Here is a 15,527-nt window from a genome sequence, read left to right on the forward strand (position 1 = left end):
AATTTTTTACCAATTCTCCTTTGGTAGGTTTCTTTTGGCTCTGCCCCAACGACCTTTTTATCCGGTGACTTATATATCCTCTATTGGTAAGTTTGTTTTTTCACTTATTTATTAAATGTTCATGTTTTGTTTAACGTAACTTTGTTTGACCTTACAGTTTTAACCTTTGGTTTTGTGATTCCTAAATGTATGAACTAATTAGCGCATTTTTATCTGGTTATTTTCTGTATTGAAATTGCGAACTAATTAGCGCATTTCTCTCTGGTTATTTTCTGTATTGTAATTGCGAACTAATTAGCGCATTTTTATCTGGTTATTTGCTGTCTTGAAATTGCGAACTAATTAGCGCATTTTTATCTGGTTATTTTCTGTATTGTAATTGCGAACTAATTAGCACATTTTTGGCTGGTTATTTTCTGTAGTTAAATTGGTTGTGATTTACCGTTAGAATTTTTTTTAGAATTTGGGGCCCAAATTGTGGTAGTCTGCGCACTGTCGTTTTGCTCTTTGCCGAAATGTGTGTTTATCCCCTTTTATGTTTTGTATTGTACCCAATTTAGATTCCTAAATGGCCACCCTAAATTTTTGCATTGTTTGTTTGTTTTTAATTTTAGGCTTGGAAAATCTTGACAATACCCGGGCATGTAAGCATCATTGGATTGTATCGTAAAGATAAGTTAATTTTAAAAATTTTGGGGGCAAAAAAACCTTACATTCAATTCTTGCCATTTCAGGTTGATCTTGGTCGGATTGTTGTGGCCATGCTCCCGGAAGCCGACCAACCTCAATCTCGTCCCAGGCGTAGGCATCGTAGGCGTGCAAGGCCCCAGATATATCGAACACGTGTCACCCTTTTTGGAATGCCCGATGATGAGGTGTTAAGACGCTACCGTCTTCCGCCCCAAATCATCATAGACACTCTCTCTTTAATAGAGAGTGATCTTGAGCGGCAAATTGACAGTCCTACAGCAATACCACGACTTACGCAATTTATGGCGGTGTTACATTTCTGTGCCTCAGGATCATTTTATTCAAATGCCTTTGGATATGGGTGCCCTTAGTGTGGCCAAGGCCAATTTTTACCAAATAGCTGGCTTCCCACACATCATAGGGGTTGTGGATGGTACTCACATACCACTTCAGCCTCCAGCATGGCTGGAGGCCATTTTTTGCAACCGCAAACACTATCACTCCCTGAATGTAATGGTGGTATGTGATGCCTCCCTCCAGATCCTGTCCCTGAATGCAAAATTACCCGGAAGTGCACATGACTCATTCGTCATCCGGCAATCAGGGATATGGCAAAAATTAAACAACCTACAAGCTGGTGATGCGTGGCTTCTGGGTAAGTGGAGACCTTTAGTACATAACAATGTTAAGCTTGATACACAGTGATCCTGATGTTGTCACTTCTTTTTCACAGGAGACAGTGGCTACCCTTGCACGCCCTGGCTGTTCACTCCTTATTTGGCTCCCACACCAGGGCCACAAAGTAATTTTAATTCTGCACTTACAGCCACCAGGCAAGTGGTGGAGTGCTGTATCGGCCTTTTAAAAGGCCGATTCAGATGCCTCCACCGCTCTGGTGGCGAGCTCATGTATTTGCCGGGTATGGTTTCGAAAATTGTGGTCCTGTGTGGGATATTTCACAACATCGCCATAAGGAGTGGTGTCCCAATGCAGCCAGAGGATGCCTTGCCTGAGGATGGCCCCCCCGAGGTTGGTCGGAAGTCAGTATGTGGGGGGGCCATACGCGATGATGTGGTGGCCAGATATTTTAGGTAATTATTTGCACAAAAGAAGTTCTTTGACACAATGTGGTAAGGATTTTGGGAGACCATCTAATTAATTTGTTTATTATTTCCCATCTTCTGTTTGATTTCATAATCTTTGGGACTGAAACGATGACTACTTCCTGCTACACAAAACAAACCTTCATGGGGACACATTGGATATATATTCTGGACCCAATATTGCACCGCAACATTTGTGGAATCATGTTGGCATGCTCATTCGTCAACCAGTTCTTGATTTTTCTTTACTTTTTTCATATGGTGTTTGATGGGTTGTACATTTTGTTATCACTGTGTATATTGTTTGTGAGCCAACACTTTGGTTTTTTAGTTATGTGTTGAATACATTTTTTGAGAGTGTAATTTTGCAAATTTTCTTGAACATTGCAAGCAAGTGTAACCAGGTTCACCCACGTTAAAATTGCTTAAGGGTTAATCCTGTAATGTCGCAATTTGCTCAAAATTTAAATATGCTTTCTGGGTCAAAACCAACACCAAAAGGCAAATGGCAAAAATTAAACAACCTACAAGCTGGTGATGCGTGGCTTCTGGGTAAGTGGAGACCTTTAGTACATAACAATGTTAAGCTTGATACACAGTGATCCTGATGTTGTCACTTCTTTTTCACAGGAGACAGTGGCTACCCTTGCACGCCCTGGCTGTTCACTCCTTATTTGGCTCCCACACCAGGGCCACAAAGTAATTTTAATTCCGCACTTACAGCCACCAGGCAAGTGGTGGAGTGCTGTATCGGCCTTTTAAAAGGCCGATTCAGATGCCTCCACCGCTCTGGTGGCGAGCTCATGTATTTGCCGGGTATGGTTTCGAAAATTGTGGTCCTGTGTGGGATATTTCACAACATCGCCATAAGGAGTGGTGTCCCAATGCAGCCAGAGGATGCCTTGCCTGAGGATGGCCCCCCCGAGGTTGGTCGGAAGTCAGTATGTGGGGGGGCCATACGCGATGATGTGGTGGCCAGATATTTTAGGTAATTATTGGCACAAAAGAAGTTCTTTGACACAATGTGGTAAGGATTTTGGGAGACCATCTAATTAATTTGTTTATTATTTCCCATCTTCTGTTTGATTTCATAATCTTTGGGACTGAAACGATGACTACTTCCTGCTACACAAAACAAACCTTCATGGGGACACATTGGATATATATTCTGGACCCAATATTGCACCGCAACATTTGTGGAATCATGTTGGCATGCTCATTCGTCAACCAGTTCTTGATTTTTCTTTACTTTTTTCATATGGTGTTTGATGGGTTGTACATTTTGTTATCACTGTGTATATCGTTTGTGAGCCAACACTTTGGTTTTTTAGTTATGTGTTGAATACATTTTTTGAGAGTGTAATTTTGCAAATTTTCTTGAACATTGCAAGCAAGTGTAACCAGGTTCACCCACGTTAAAATTGCTTAAGGGTTAATCCTGTAATGTCGCAATTTGCTCAAAATTTAAATATGCTTTCTGGGTCAAAACCAACACCAAAAGGTATTATATACAATCAGTATGCTTTAGAATCTCGGGCTAAGCAGGTTGCCCCCAAAATTAGAACATGTAAAATGTACTGATTTAAAAAATGTAACACAAAAAAAAAACCCAAGCCGATTGTTACTGTTAGCTGTTTCATGTGCCTGTTTTCTAAAAATCTACAACACACAATCTTAGTGACATTAGTTGCAAATACTTGCTGCAAGAGTCTACTTATGTAAGTGTAAACAATCTAAGATTTGGAGACAAGGAGTGAGACTGAACTCTAACTTTAACTTTTTTATTAGGAAAAATAATTTGGGTATAAAATAAAAAATTATGGACGCAGGATCCCAGCCATACGGTCAAGGACCACCAGCAGGCCGATCACGTGACCCCGCATCACTTGGACGCACCCAGCTAGGTCCGCCAAACGCCTCTGGTCCTCTGTGGGTTAGAAAAGTGTGGGGCTTAATACATAATTTAAGAAACACCCAGAAAAAACAAGCAAAACAGAGCTATCCAAAAATGACAATAGTGTGACCAAAAGCACATTTAACCAAAAAAACCAAAGGACACAAAAATGGACACCCAAAAAAACAAAACAAAAAAAAAAACTGTTTTGCCATGTGGGATATGTGTATGGGGAAATCAGCAGTAAAAGGTAAAGACAAACAGAGATATACCCAAGCTTTTGACAAACCAAATAAAGGAAAAGGCACAGACACAGGATTAGATCAAAACATTTTAAACTACAAAAAAGGATAAAAGGGAACATACCGTTCAAAATGACGGCTGGCCCAGAACCAACTCCCTCGTCCTCCTCGGAGGTGGCCACATTCCCAACGAGGTGGGAGGGGTGATGACGGATTCCGCCGAGGGGGTAGTCACGAGAGGGGTGGTTGGAGGGGAGGGGGAATTGGGATGGAGGGGAAGTAGCACAAAGGGATGTGCGACAGGGTCTGGGCAGGCTGGGGAGGAGGGGGAATTTAGGGTATTTTGGGGAGAGGATGTTTGGCTGGGGGTTGGGGAGAGGGGCCGAGAGCGCCGTCTTTGATGGCGATGACGCCGTAGTCTTCGCTCTGCCCCTAAATGATGGAAAACAAACTGAGGTTAGTTTAGAACATCACCTTGTTAAACGCTAATTGTTGAACCCCAAAAAATGAAAACATGCACATGCAGATATGACTACAAAGAATAAACAGCCCATACATGAAAACATGCACATGCAGATATGACTACAAAGAATAAACAGCCCATACATGAAAACAAGCACATGCAGATATGAGTACAAATAATAAATAGGCCATACATGAAAACATGCACATGCAGATATGAGTACAAATAATAAATAGGCCATACATGAAAACATGCACATGCAGATATGAGTACAAATAATAAATAGGCCATACATGAAAACATGCACACGCAGTTAGGGCCACAAAGATAAACATGAAAACCAAAGTCAAATAAACTTACTTTCCGCTATCTGCATGCGAAAGCATGCCAGCAAACGGGGCGTCCGCCGTTGCAGGTCGGACCACCTGTGCTCCAGCTGGCCGATCTGGCGGCGTGAGCCGAAGGAACGCAGGCGGCCATGTACCTCCGCATATGCTTTTCCCGATTGGTGATGGGGGGAGGCTGGCTGGTGATCCGCTTGTCCATCACCTCAGTTAATACCAGGAGCTCGCGCCTGGTGAATGCCGAGGCTCTCATGATGGCAATGGTGTATTTTTAATAAAACAATTTTAATAAAGACCAGAAAATAATTTTGATTGGCTAATGTATTTGGGTAATTAACAGGACCAATTCTATTGGTTAGTGTATGAGTCATGTGTTCGACAGGGCCACAAATCTATTGAGAGTTATGATAGGCTTGATGCAGTGACTTGCGTAAGCTAATTTAAATAAAGAAATTAACCCAGTAAAATATGCGTGGGTAAAAAAACACAGAAAACAAATGGACAATTGCCTCAAACATGTATTTTGACAAATAAAAGCGAATGTTTAAGCCATACGTATTCTGCGGGTAAACACAAACACGGAGAAGAGTAAAGTTTATTGCATGTCAAGAAAAAATAAATAAAAATTTTGACGAGCAATTAAGCTAATTGATATATTGATTGGCATGATACGATTGAGGGAGGGAGGCAGAATAAACGAGCAGGTAATCGGAATCTGACAGGCCCACTTCCGGTTTGTACATGTGCGTGCGTTCCCTGCAAGCCACAATGGGGATGTACGCTCGCTATTTGGCACGCTCGTTAGCTAGAGGAGGGGTCGGTAGACTTTGGGGAGGAAGTTTAGCTGCGTTTGAAATTATGAGCGAGCGCTTAAATTAACATATTTCGGTACGTACGCCGAACGTACGAACGGCCACTTGCGTCCGTCTCTGAATGAGGGCCTAAGCCGCCAGAGCCAGTGAAACTGTATACAATGACGGAGTCGATGGCTGCGACAGGCCCACAAAATGCTCGTGACAAGCCCGCATTTCACTAGCCATCCTCTGTTACCTCCCATAAACACTCATTGTCAATGACTCTGCGTCCAAATAATCACTACGGCCACTGGCCCAGATTCAGAGCCGCACGCTCTGACAGAGCGCTCGCTCTGACAGAGCGCTCGCTCTGAATCAGGGCCGTCCTTCTTAATTTTTAGAGCGGCCTCCTGGCTGCTCGCATAGCTGTGGGTGACCACCCACAGCTATAGCGAGCAGCCAAAAAGATGGTCACGATGGTCAAGACCATCGCGACCATCGGGCTTGCAATGAGACCCTTGTGGTAGGGTCTCGTTGCCGCAAGCCCTGGAGTGCTTTTGGCTCTATCAGAGCAGAGAGCACTCCCACTGACATCACTTGTGATGTCAGTGGGGCCAGCCCCAGACGGTAGGCGTTCTCCGCCTGGGCAGGCACGCCCACCAAAAGGGGACGTGCTGTCACTCACCATCGACAGCACGCTTGGCCGTCGCTATCCGGGTCTCGCGCATATGCACGATGGAGCCGGCTCCATCATGTGCATGCGCACTGGGCCAACATCGACCCGCTTGCGAGCGCTCGCGAGCGGGTCTGAATTAGGCCCACTGTCTGTAAAGCATCGTGACACATGCGCAGTGTAGAACACATTGGGTAACTGCACAAACATCGGCTTAGCGTCCACCTCCGAATCAGACCCTAAAAGTTAATTCTTTAGGACCTTGTCTACCACACCTAAAGATTCACCTTTATTGTGTACATCATTGCATTCTAACAGCAAACATTCTCCAACTACATCTGGCTTATACTACTGACTGCATCATTGTTTGCTGATTTTTACGCAGTTAGTCAGTGTTTTTATTACAGTGCATGGTGGATGAGTCCCGGTGCCTCAGCAATGTTGCTAACAGAGATAATTTAGATGTAGAATAATTGACAGTTATAGACCGTTTGTGGGTGGTTATGGGTGGTAATGGAGGTCTGGTTAGAAAAACGTTTTATAGGAGTGTCAGATACATCGACTACGTCTACTGTACAGAGTTTCACTGGCCTCGGTGCGGGGGGTGTGACCCACTCCCAGGTGATACCAAAATCCTGACAGAGCAGGAACTAGTCTCTGGGAAAGCCTAGCATCTCCGGGGATGCTGGTCACACCCTCGGAGTGATGCCTGCGGGATTTCCCATCAGCCCATGCCCCCTATGGATTAGGTCACGTCCCCTTTACGGCGTGCAAGGCTCCGCCGCATGGGGAAGATATGAGGCACGCATCGGGTGTCACCATACCCAATGATGCCTCTGGCTGTCGTCCATTCTAAGTAGCCATGGGGTTACTTAGAAGGCCGATGATCAATTGATATGCAACCGATGCTGCTGCTTTTTATGCAGATGTCGCTCCTGTTTACGCAGATGCTTGGATTTGCAGAGCCACAGGTGGCGTCTCCATACATCTTCCGGTGAGATTAGAGTATAACTCTGAATCAGGCCCTTTGTGAATTGGAGATGAACCCATACTGGTACCAGTTTTTTTGCATTATTCTTATTTTTCAAAGACAGTTAATCCTTGTTTTTCTAGCTGCTTAGATACAGTTACCGCTGCTATAGTTCAGTAATCATAAACACCTCTACTTGTTTTTCAATTTAAACATACTATAGGAGCGGATACTGAGTTGCATGCAATGGCGATATTTGTACAAATGGTCAATGTTTTTTGTGCATCTATGTAGTTGTTGCGATTGAGACGCACAGTCTCAGAAATGTATTGGAAATGTAATGGCCATTCTTCGGCTGTGACTAGAAGGTGGCTATCCGGACACATGGAGATGTACTGTCTTAGGGGCATGTTATGGAAGTGTGGTGGGTGTTTTGCCTAACTGGCTGCAAACTCAGATGCTTAGGACCTTATTCAGAGGCGGCCGTACAGTCTACGACCGCACGGCCGCCTCGATGTTTGGCCAGTGCGCATGCGCACGAGGGAGCCGGCTCCCTCGTGTGCATGCGTGAGACCTGCTACGACCGACAGCGCCGGTCGTAGAGGGTCTCTTTCCAAAGTGGGTGAGCTGTCAATGTTGATTGACAGCTCGCCCCGTTTGGAAGGCGGGCCGGGGGGTGGCAGCCCAAACGGAGGCGTTCCCATGGGAACGCCTACTGTTTAGGGAGGCCCCACTGACATCACTAGTGATGTCAGTGGAGAGCTTCCGGCTCTGACAGAGCCAGAAGCTCTCCGGGGCTTACGACAAGTGAGACCCTACCCTAGGGTCTCGTCGTAAGCCCCGATGGTCGCGATGGTCTCTGACCATCGCGACCATCACCCGAGCGGTCGTTAGAGCTGTGGGTGTAAACCCACAGCCTAACGACCCAAACAGAGGCGGGCGGTCAGGATGCAAGCAGCCGCCCAGTTTCTGAGCGACCGCTTGCATCCTCCGACCGCCTCTGAATGAGGGCCTTAATCTCTTACATTATTATTATCCTTTATTTATATGGTGCCACAAGGGTTTCCACAGCACCTAGCAAAATACATAAACAGTTGAGTAGAACAAGAAAACAGTGACTTACAGTATTTAACATTGAACGACAAGTACAAGGTATATAAAAATTGATGCAACAGTGGTCTGACACTCAAATTAGTAGCAGTGTGGCAGAAGTCAAGGGTTAGGTGCTGGTGTAAGGAGTATGGAGAAGAAAATAGTATAAGTAAGAGAATGACATGGGGGAAGAGGGCCCTGCTCGTGAGGGGAGGGGCAGACATACAGGAGTGACACAGATGGGGTAGACAGTGAGCATGGAACAGAGGGTAAGCATGAGACATGGATGGCTTTGATGAAAAAGTGGGTCTTGAGAGCTCATTTGAAGTTTTATGAAGAGGTGAAGAGTCTAATAGGGAGAGGTAGAGTATTCTAGAGGTAGGGAGCAGCACGTGGGAGGAAGTAAACAGTTGGCAGGAGAGGCTGCATTAATTTGCAGATCGAAGAAGGTGGGCAGGATGCAAAAGGGAAATAAGGTCAGAGATGTAAATGGGAGAGGAATGGGTGAGGGCTATGTAAGTGAGTGTGAGATGCATGAATTGGGTTCTGAAGGGGGAGGGGAGCCAGTGTAGGGTTTGTTGGAGAGGGGAGACAGGTGTAGTATGTTTGGAGAGAAAGATAAGCAAAGCAGCAACATTGAGGACTGATTGGAGTGGTAAGGGTTGGGAGAGAGATGTATAGAGGGAGAATAGAGGGACACCTACTAACAGTCCCCCAAGGCTCTGTCCCACAAGAATAGAGCCTTGGGGGACACATATTAGTGGATGTGGGGGGTGGCATGGAGTCATGGGAGGAGACAGAGTAGGAGGGATTAGAGAGGCAGGAGGACAGCCAGGAGAGGACAGTATAATGTAGACGAAGGAAATGAAGGAGAGTACTCCACTGTGTCAAAAGCAGCAGAGAGGTCAAGAAGAATGTTCAGAGAGTAATGGCCCGTAGACTTGGCAACAAGGAAGTCGTTGGTGACTTTTGTAAGGGCAGTTTCAGTAGTGGGTAGAGGATGGAAGCCATAGGTCAAGCAGGGAGTGGGAGGAAAGAAAGGTGGTAAGGTGGTTGTAAATAATATGATCAAGGAGTTTGGAGGCAAATGGGAGGAGAGAGATGGGTTGGTAGTTGGAGAGAGTATTAGTATCAATGGAAGTTTTTTAAAGAATGAGGCATGCTTGAATACAGAGAGGACAGTGCCTAATTAGAGGTAGAGATTGAGTAGGTGTAGGTGGGCAAGATAAGAACAAAGAACAGGCGGAAGGAGAGTGCTAGCATAAGAGGTGGGAGTGGATACAGTCAATAGAGCATTGGAGGCCATACACTGATGGAGAATCTGCACCTAGCATTGGTGCAAGTTTTAATGGTGTGTCTGATGGTAGTGTCTATAGATGCCCCAAGCATGATTGTTGCATCTAAAAGACACAGAAAGTGGGCATCCTGCTCCTTGTATATTCAGACACACATTTGTATATCAGGCTGATGCAAGCAGTAACATAAAGTTGCATGCGCAACTGCGGCAAAAGATGCTAAAGAGGTCACAGCAGATTGCGACTCTGAATCAGCTCCATATTGTTCATCAATATTACCAACCACTCTAGAGCACTTTGCAGTTCTCCCTTTTTTATTAAGCTTAAGCTGGGTACACATTAGGCAAAATATTAAACAATATGTTTTTTCAGGAAAATTTTAAAGAAATCGTTCATATCACACAGTTCACAAGCATTGTCAGCGGGGTCATCCCTTCTGATGAGCTGCACTTCGAATGGGCTGACCACGCTGATAATGGCCTGCAGGTGAATGTGGGATAGAAGGGCATATCATGCGGTTGTACACAAATTCGTAAAGTGTGTACAGCCACTTGATATATGCTTCCATCAGCTGTCGGGTCACCTGGGATACATGACGTTCAGATGTGTACTTGCCTAAATGGGATCATTCAAAGCCATGAAGAGGTTTCTTGGTTTTACCTGCTCCCATAACAGCCTTGACTAAAAAATGGTGTTGATTTGATGACATGTGGGTTGAGTTGCACCCAAGACTGTTTTGTTATGGATCTTTACAATATATATTGGTGAAGGGATTGGGGAAAGGGGAAATCAGTTTTTGCTGTCGACCAAGCAGCTGGTTCAATGGAGTAGTCAACTCCCTACAAAAGCTAAAAACAAAAATGGATGAGAACCGCGCTAAATATACCCATTAAGTATACTGGTGTAAAATTTTAAATAACACAGATGGTGACTCAATGAGAATAATAAAGTGCTATTAATGAAAATTATACAATCATTTCTCAAATGAAGACAATGAGTGTTCTATATGGTGTGATTAGAATATAAATGCAATTTATTCCTTAGATATTAAAATGAAGAATTTACATACTAATATGCAAAATAAACATAAACATTGGATACAGAACAAATTAAAAAAGATAAAAAAGTATAAAAAATCCAAATGTGAAGTCTCTTGATGTTAAGCGGCAAACTCAGTCCGTAGGACAATTGATATGTGGTTATATAGAGACTCTAGGAAATGACAGCAATCTCAGTCGACATGACAGTACCAGGTAAGTACCAACAGTCACTGGCCTATGGGTGTCTCCGGAATAATGTCCAGCTTATATGTTAGTTACCTGACTCAGTAGAAACGTCTACAGCCCAGAATGTATGCAGAATTCCTGCACTGGCGTGCTGACGGTATGAATGGAGGCTGGAAAGTAGAAGAAATGATGCCGGTCCGGAAATCAATCCAAAAGGTTCCAAGTGATGTGGGTGGTGAGACAGGGGGGGCTAAACGTGTTTCGCTGTGGTACGACCCACAGCTTCCTCAGTAGCATATGTCGCCATGTCCAGTGGAGGGCTTTTTATACCCTTACATGATTAAAAATTATGAACAACTGTTGTCCAATCAAGAAAGCAATCAATCAAGCCATATAGAAAACCATCATATATTGCACATGTAATAAATCATATCATTAAATACACTTATTACATGTTGAAAATTCATAAATATACACAAAGCCCCAAAAGATACCTATATTTCCAAAGCACAGCACCCGATCACATGATTTTGGTGCCAATCATGTGACCCGGAATGGCCTGCAAAGGCTCCGTAATGGGTCACGTGTTATAAACAAAGACCGCTGGTTCAGCGGAGCTGTATAAAATAATCTTACACACGGCGGGTCACGTGATAAAATACAAACCACGTGATCCCGTCTAACTCATTTTGGGGAATGACGTTGCCAGAAGTATTGCCTCTGATCACATGGTTTAGAGAATAATCATGTGATCGCTGTCAAATAACGATTACCTTGAAATAACATTTGACCCATGATGTTTCCCCCGATCACATGATGTAAACAATTGACATGTGATCGCTATGAAGTGGGTCTAAATAAATTAAAATATTGGACTTATAAAATATTTTATAAACCATATACAAAATGTGTTTTGGGAATTATAATAAATATATATTCATGACCAAAATAGTCTGTTTGGTGTAATCCCAAAATCCAAAATGTAATTGGTAATAAAAGTCTATGTACCTACTTCTATTATCTTTATATATAAGTGTTTTGCAATAAAAAGTATATACCAAACGCAAATCTTATATTGGTTGGATGACCATCTTAAGAATAATATATATATATATGTATAACAAAACAAAATGTATATAAATATATCAATTCAGTGCATAATGTTATTGCAATATTGTAAGTAGGTATATATAATAACAAAGACATCTATAACCATTACTGGTCCTACAAAAAGTGTGAAAACTAACAGGAGGATCTAATAAGACTGGTATATATATATACACTAAATGCAATCTTGGCACCGGGTAAATTGGATGATGGGGACCCTATCTTCCCAACAACCCACCCACCAGGATTAAATGATCGTGTTCAATTCAATGGACTCATTGAGGCCATCTGGATGCAAAGAATTAAGTCTAAACATCCAAAAGACCTCTTGTCGACAGAGAGTTTTAAACCTGTCACCACCCCTTTGGGTGGATGCAATATGTTCCAAACCTATGATATTCAATGATTGTGGATCACTGTTGTGTACTTTTAAATAATGAAGAGATAGACTGTGTGTAGTCACTCTATTCAAAACATTTCGACGGTGTTCCATAAATCGTCTTTTTAGAGGTCTTGTGGTACGACCAACATAATATAATCCACATCCACATGTGATTAAATAAATCACATATGAAGAGTCACAGTTTATAAAATTATTAATTGTATATACACTATTTGTATCCCTATGAATTATAGTACTAGTTTTTTTATTTGTATAAGAGCACATGGTACACCGAGTTTTACCACAACGGTGAAAACCTGGTGGCCTATAAGGTAACCACTGTTCTTGGTTATTTGCTGTTATATCAATAATTCTTGGATTGGATCTCAAATGACTCGGTGCCAGGATAGATTTTAAAGATTTGTTTTTTCTATAAATTATCAATGGTTTTGGGGGGCAGTATATTTCTCAAAAGATTATCTTGCTGAAGAATACGATAATTTCCCTGGATGATATCTCTAATCTGCCTGTGGCAAGAACTATATTTACAAACAAATGCAACATTATTGTTTTTAATGTTGGATTGTTTTTCAGTATTTTTAGTAGGGATGTGCAGGCTCAGATAGGTTCGAGTTTGCACGCCGAGTTCGGATTTTTCCCTCTAAAAAAACGGAACTCAGAAAGAGGCAAAACGTCATCTTGCATGGACAAACATCATCATTCCTGGACTTTGTACATTCCTGGACTAATTTTTAGTACCGATATTTTCTGTCACAAGCAGATCGGATCTATTCATATTCAATGCTTCCTGTAGAGCTTTCTTTAAAATATATTCAGGATAGCCCCTGTTATGGATCTTGTTACTTTATTTTTTGTACTCCAGAGCATGCCATATGCAACTACAGTATGAGCAACTGCGTATGGTTCATAGTTGTAAGCAACAGTCGCCTCTCCATTTGTTGCTTAATCAGTGTGTATCAAGGTGGCAACTGGATTATTGCATCTAAAAATGCAGAAAGTGGGCATCCCAGTCCTTGAACATTCAACAGAAACCACTGCCAAATAGAACACACAATGGCAGGTTGTCATTTAGGAAGGCACGCATCAGACCTGAGAGAACTGGAGCAGTTTGCTCAGGAAGAGTGGACCAAACTATCTATTGACATATGCCAAAGTTTCATTGAGAGTTACAGAAATTGCTTGATTGCAGTGATTGCCTCTAAAGGTTGTATATCAAAATATTAGGTCAAGGGTCCCATCATTTTTGTTCATGCCATTTTCTTTTGTGTTGTTATTTAACATATTCTGTTGAATCAAAAATCAAAGGAAGAGTCTGATTTCTATTAAACGTGGAATAAACCATGACTGATGCCAATTACTGTTATCAATTTCAAGTTATGTTAGAGAAAAATATGGGTTCTTTTTTTCTTGGAAGGGTATCAATTAATTCGGAAGTAGTTTTAATCCTGGCTGATAGGAAGCCGGTGCTCAGAATGCCGGCGCGGGAATCCTGACACCAGTCAGATTCCCGATGCTGGCATCCCAATTGTCAGAGTCCAGATGGTAAGTAGTAGGATTAGGGGGAGAGTTAGGGTTAGAGGTTAGGGCTAGGCACTAGGGAGAGTTTTAGGGATAGGCACTAGGGGGAGTGTTAGGTTTAGGCAGCGGGGGGAGGTTAGGTTTAGGCACCAGTGGGGAAGGGTTTGGTTTAGGCATCGGGGGGAAAAATTAGGTTTAGGCACCAGTGGGGGAGGGTTTGGTTTATGCAGCAGGGAGGGAGAGTTAGGGGTAGGGGTAGGGTTAGTACACTTACCAACAGGTGTCGGTATCCTAACCCTGCCATGATGCCGGCATCGGGATTCTGACCACCAGGATCCTGAGCGCCGGTATCCCGTACCCAACCCAACTACTTTGTCCACATCTGTATATAATATTAAATGTTGGTGGAAGAGGGAAATTGTTTCTAAAGCAGCACAGAGAAGTGTTTTTAAAAGTGTCCAGAGTGATTGCAGCAAGAAGCAGGTATGCATTTTCCCCCTCCTGTTACTAGTCACCTGTGCCATTAGCGTGAACCCTTCTTGCTTTTCATTCACCTCATCCTCCAACACTGCAGCACAATGACGGAAATGTGCTTTTATTTTATCACTTCCTGCAGCCTGGCATCCTATAACATTCAGGGTGAGCTTCTATTACACTGGGCATAGTAGACCTCATACAAATATGGGGACCCATATACAATCTTTGTCACCTCTCTTCCCCCTCCCATTCTGAAAGGAATTGAACTAGTGCATGTTCTAAAGACTCCTGCACTAAGTCTGCACCAGATTTCTAAAGAAGCCCAGGATAATGGTTCCAACAGATGCAGAATAAGCAATTTTATATGGGGCCACACAGAGGAGTAGCGTGGAACCATGGCGCCCCGAGAAAGTGCATGTCATAGTGCCCTCCCCTGTACTGAACTGTGCCGGTGGGGTATGGCCAGCCTGTAGGGGAATACTGAAGTGAAGAGAAAGACAGCAAACAGTGTCAGTATCGCGCTGGGTGTAGAGGTCCAATTGAGGGAATAGAATGCATTGGTGATCTGACATTAACGGGTAGCTGCTTTGGCACTGCCTTATTTATGTATAGCACCTAGGATCTGACATTTATCTCCTTTGAGTCATTGTTATTAGTCAATAGAGGAGATTGTATTATATATTCTGATTATTTAACTTAAATTGACAGAATAAATGTGGTAGAGTGAAATTCCACAGGGTGCACAGCTTATTACTGCAATTACTGCCCCGAGCAGCTATCACTGGAGTGGGGACACCTATAGGAAGCTCCCTTCTTAGCAATGTTCCTACAATGCAAATTTACATTGCACCTATATTAATGTGAGTACTACTAATCATGTTCTGTCTACCACCATTATTATTATTACAGGTCTCCTAATATTTTTAAAAATACCTTTCAAATAACACTGTGCAGTCATGCCAGGGAACACCCCATTTCTTTAAATAGCAAAGCAGTGACTCTTTTTAAACGCATAACTTATAATTGAAGTTTAGGATTTTACCTCAGATGTGTAACTATTAAGTCCATTGAAGCACAATGAATGAATGAATGAATGAGGAGTGAAGAAGGGAGGGGAGCAAAGAGTAAAGGGGAGAGGAAAGTGCTGATCAAAGAGAGGAGGTGGTAGAGGCCAACATGAAAGGAAAGGGGAAGGGCAAAGCCAGGCAGAGAGAGCCAGTGACAGAAGTCAATAAA

This window comes from Taudactylus pleione, unplaced genomic scaffold (assembly GCF_031769625.1).
Source record: "Taudactylus pleione unplaced genomic scaffold, aTauple2 ptg000518l, whole genome shotgun sequence".
NCBI classification, from domain to species: domain Eukaryota; kingdom Metazoa; phylum Chordata; class Amphibia; order Anura; family Myobatrachidae; genus Taudactylus; species Taudactylus pleione.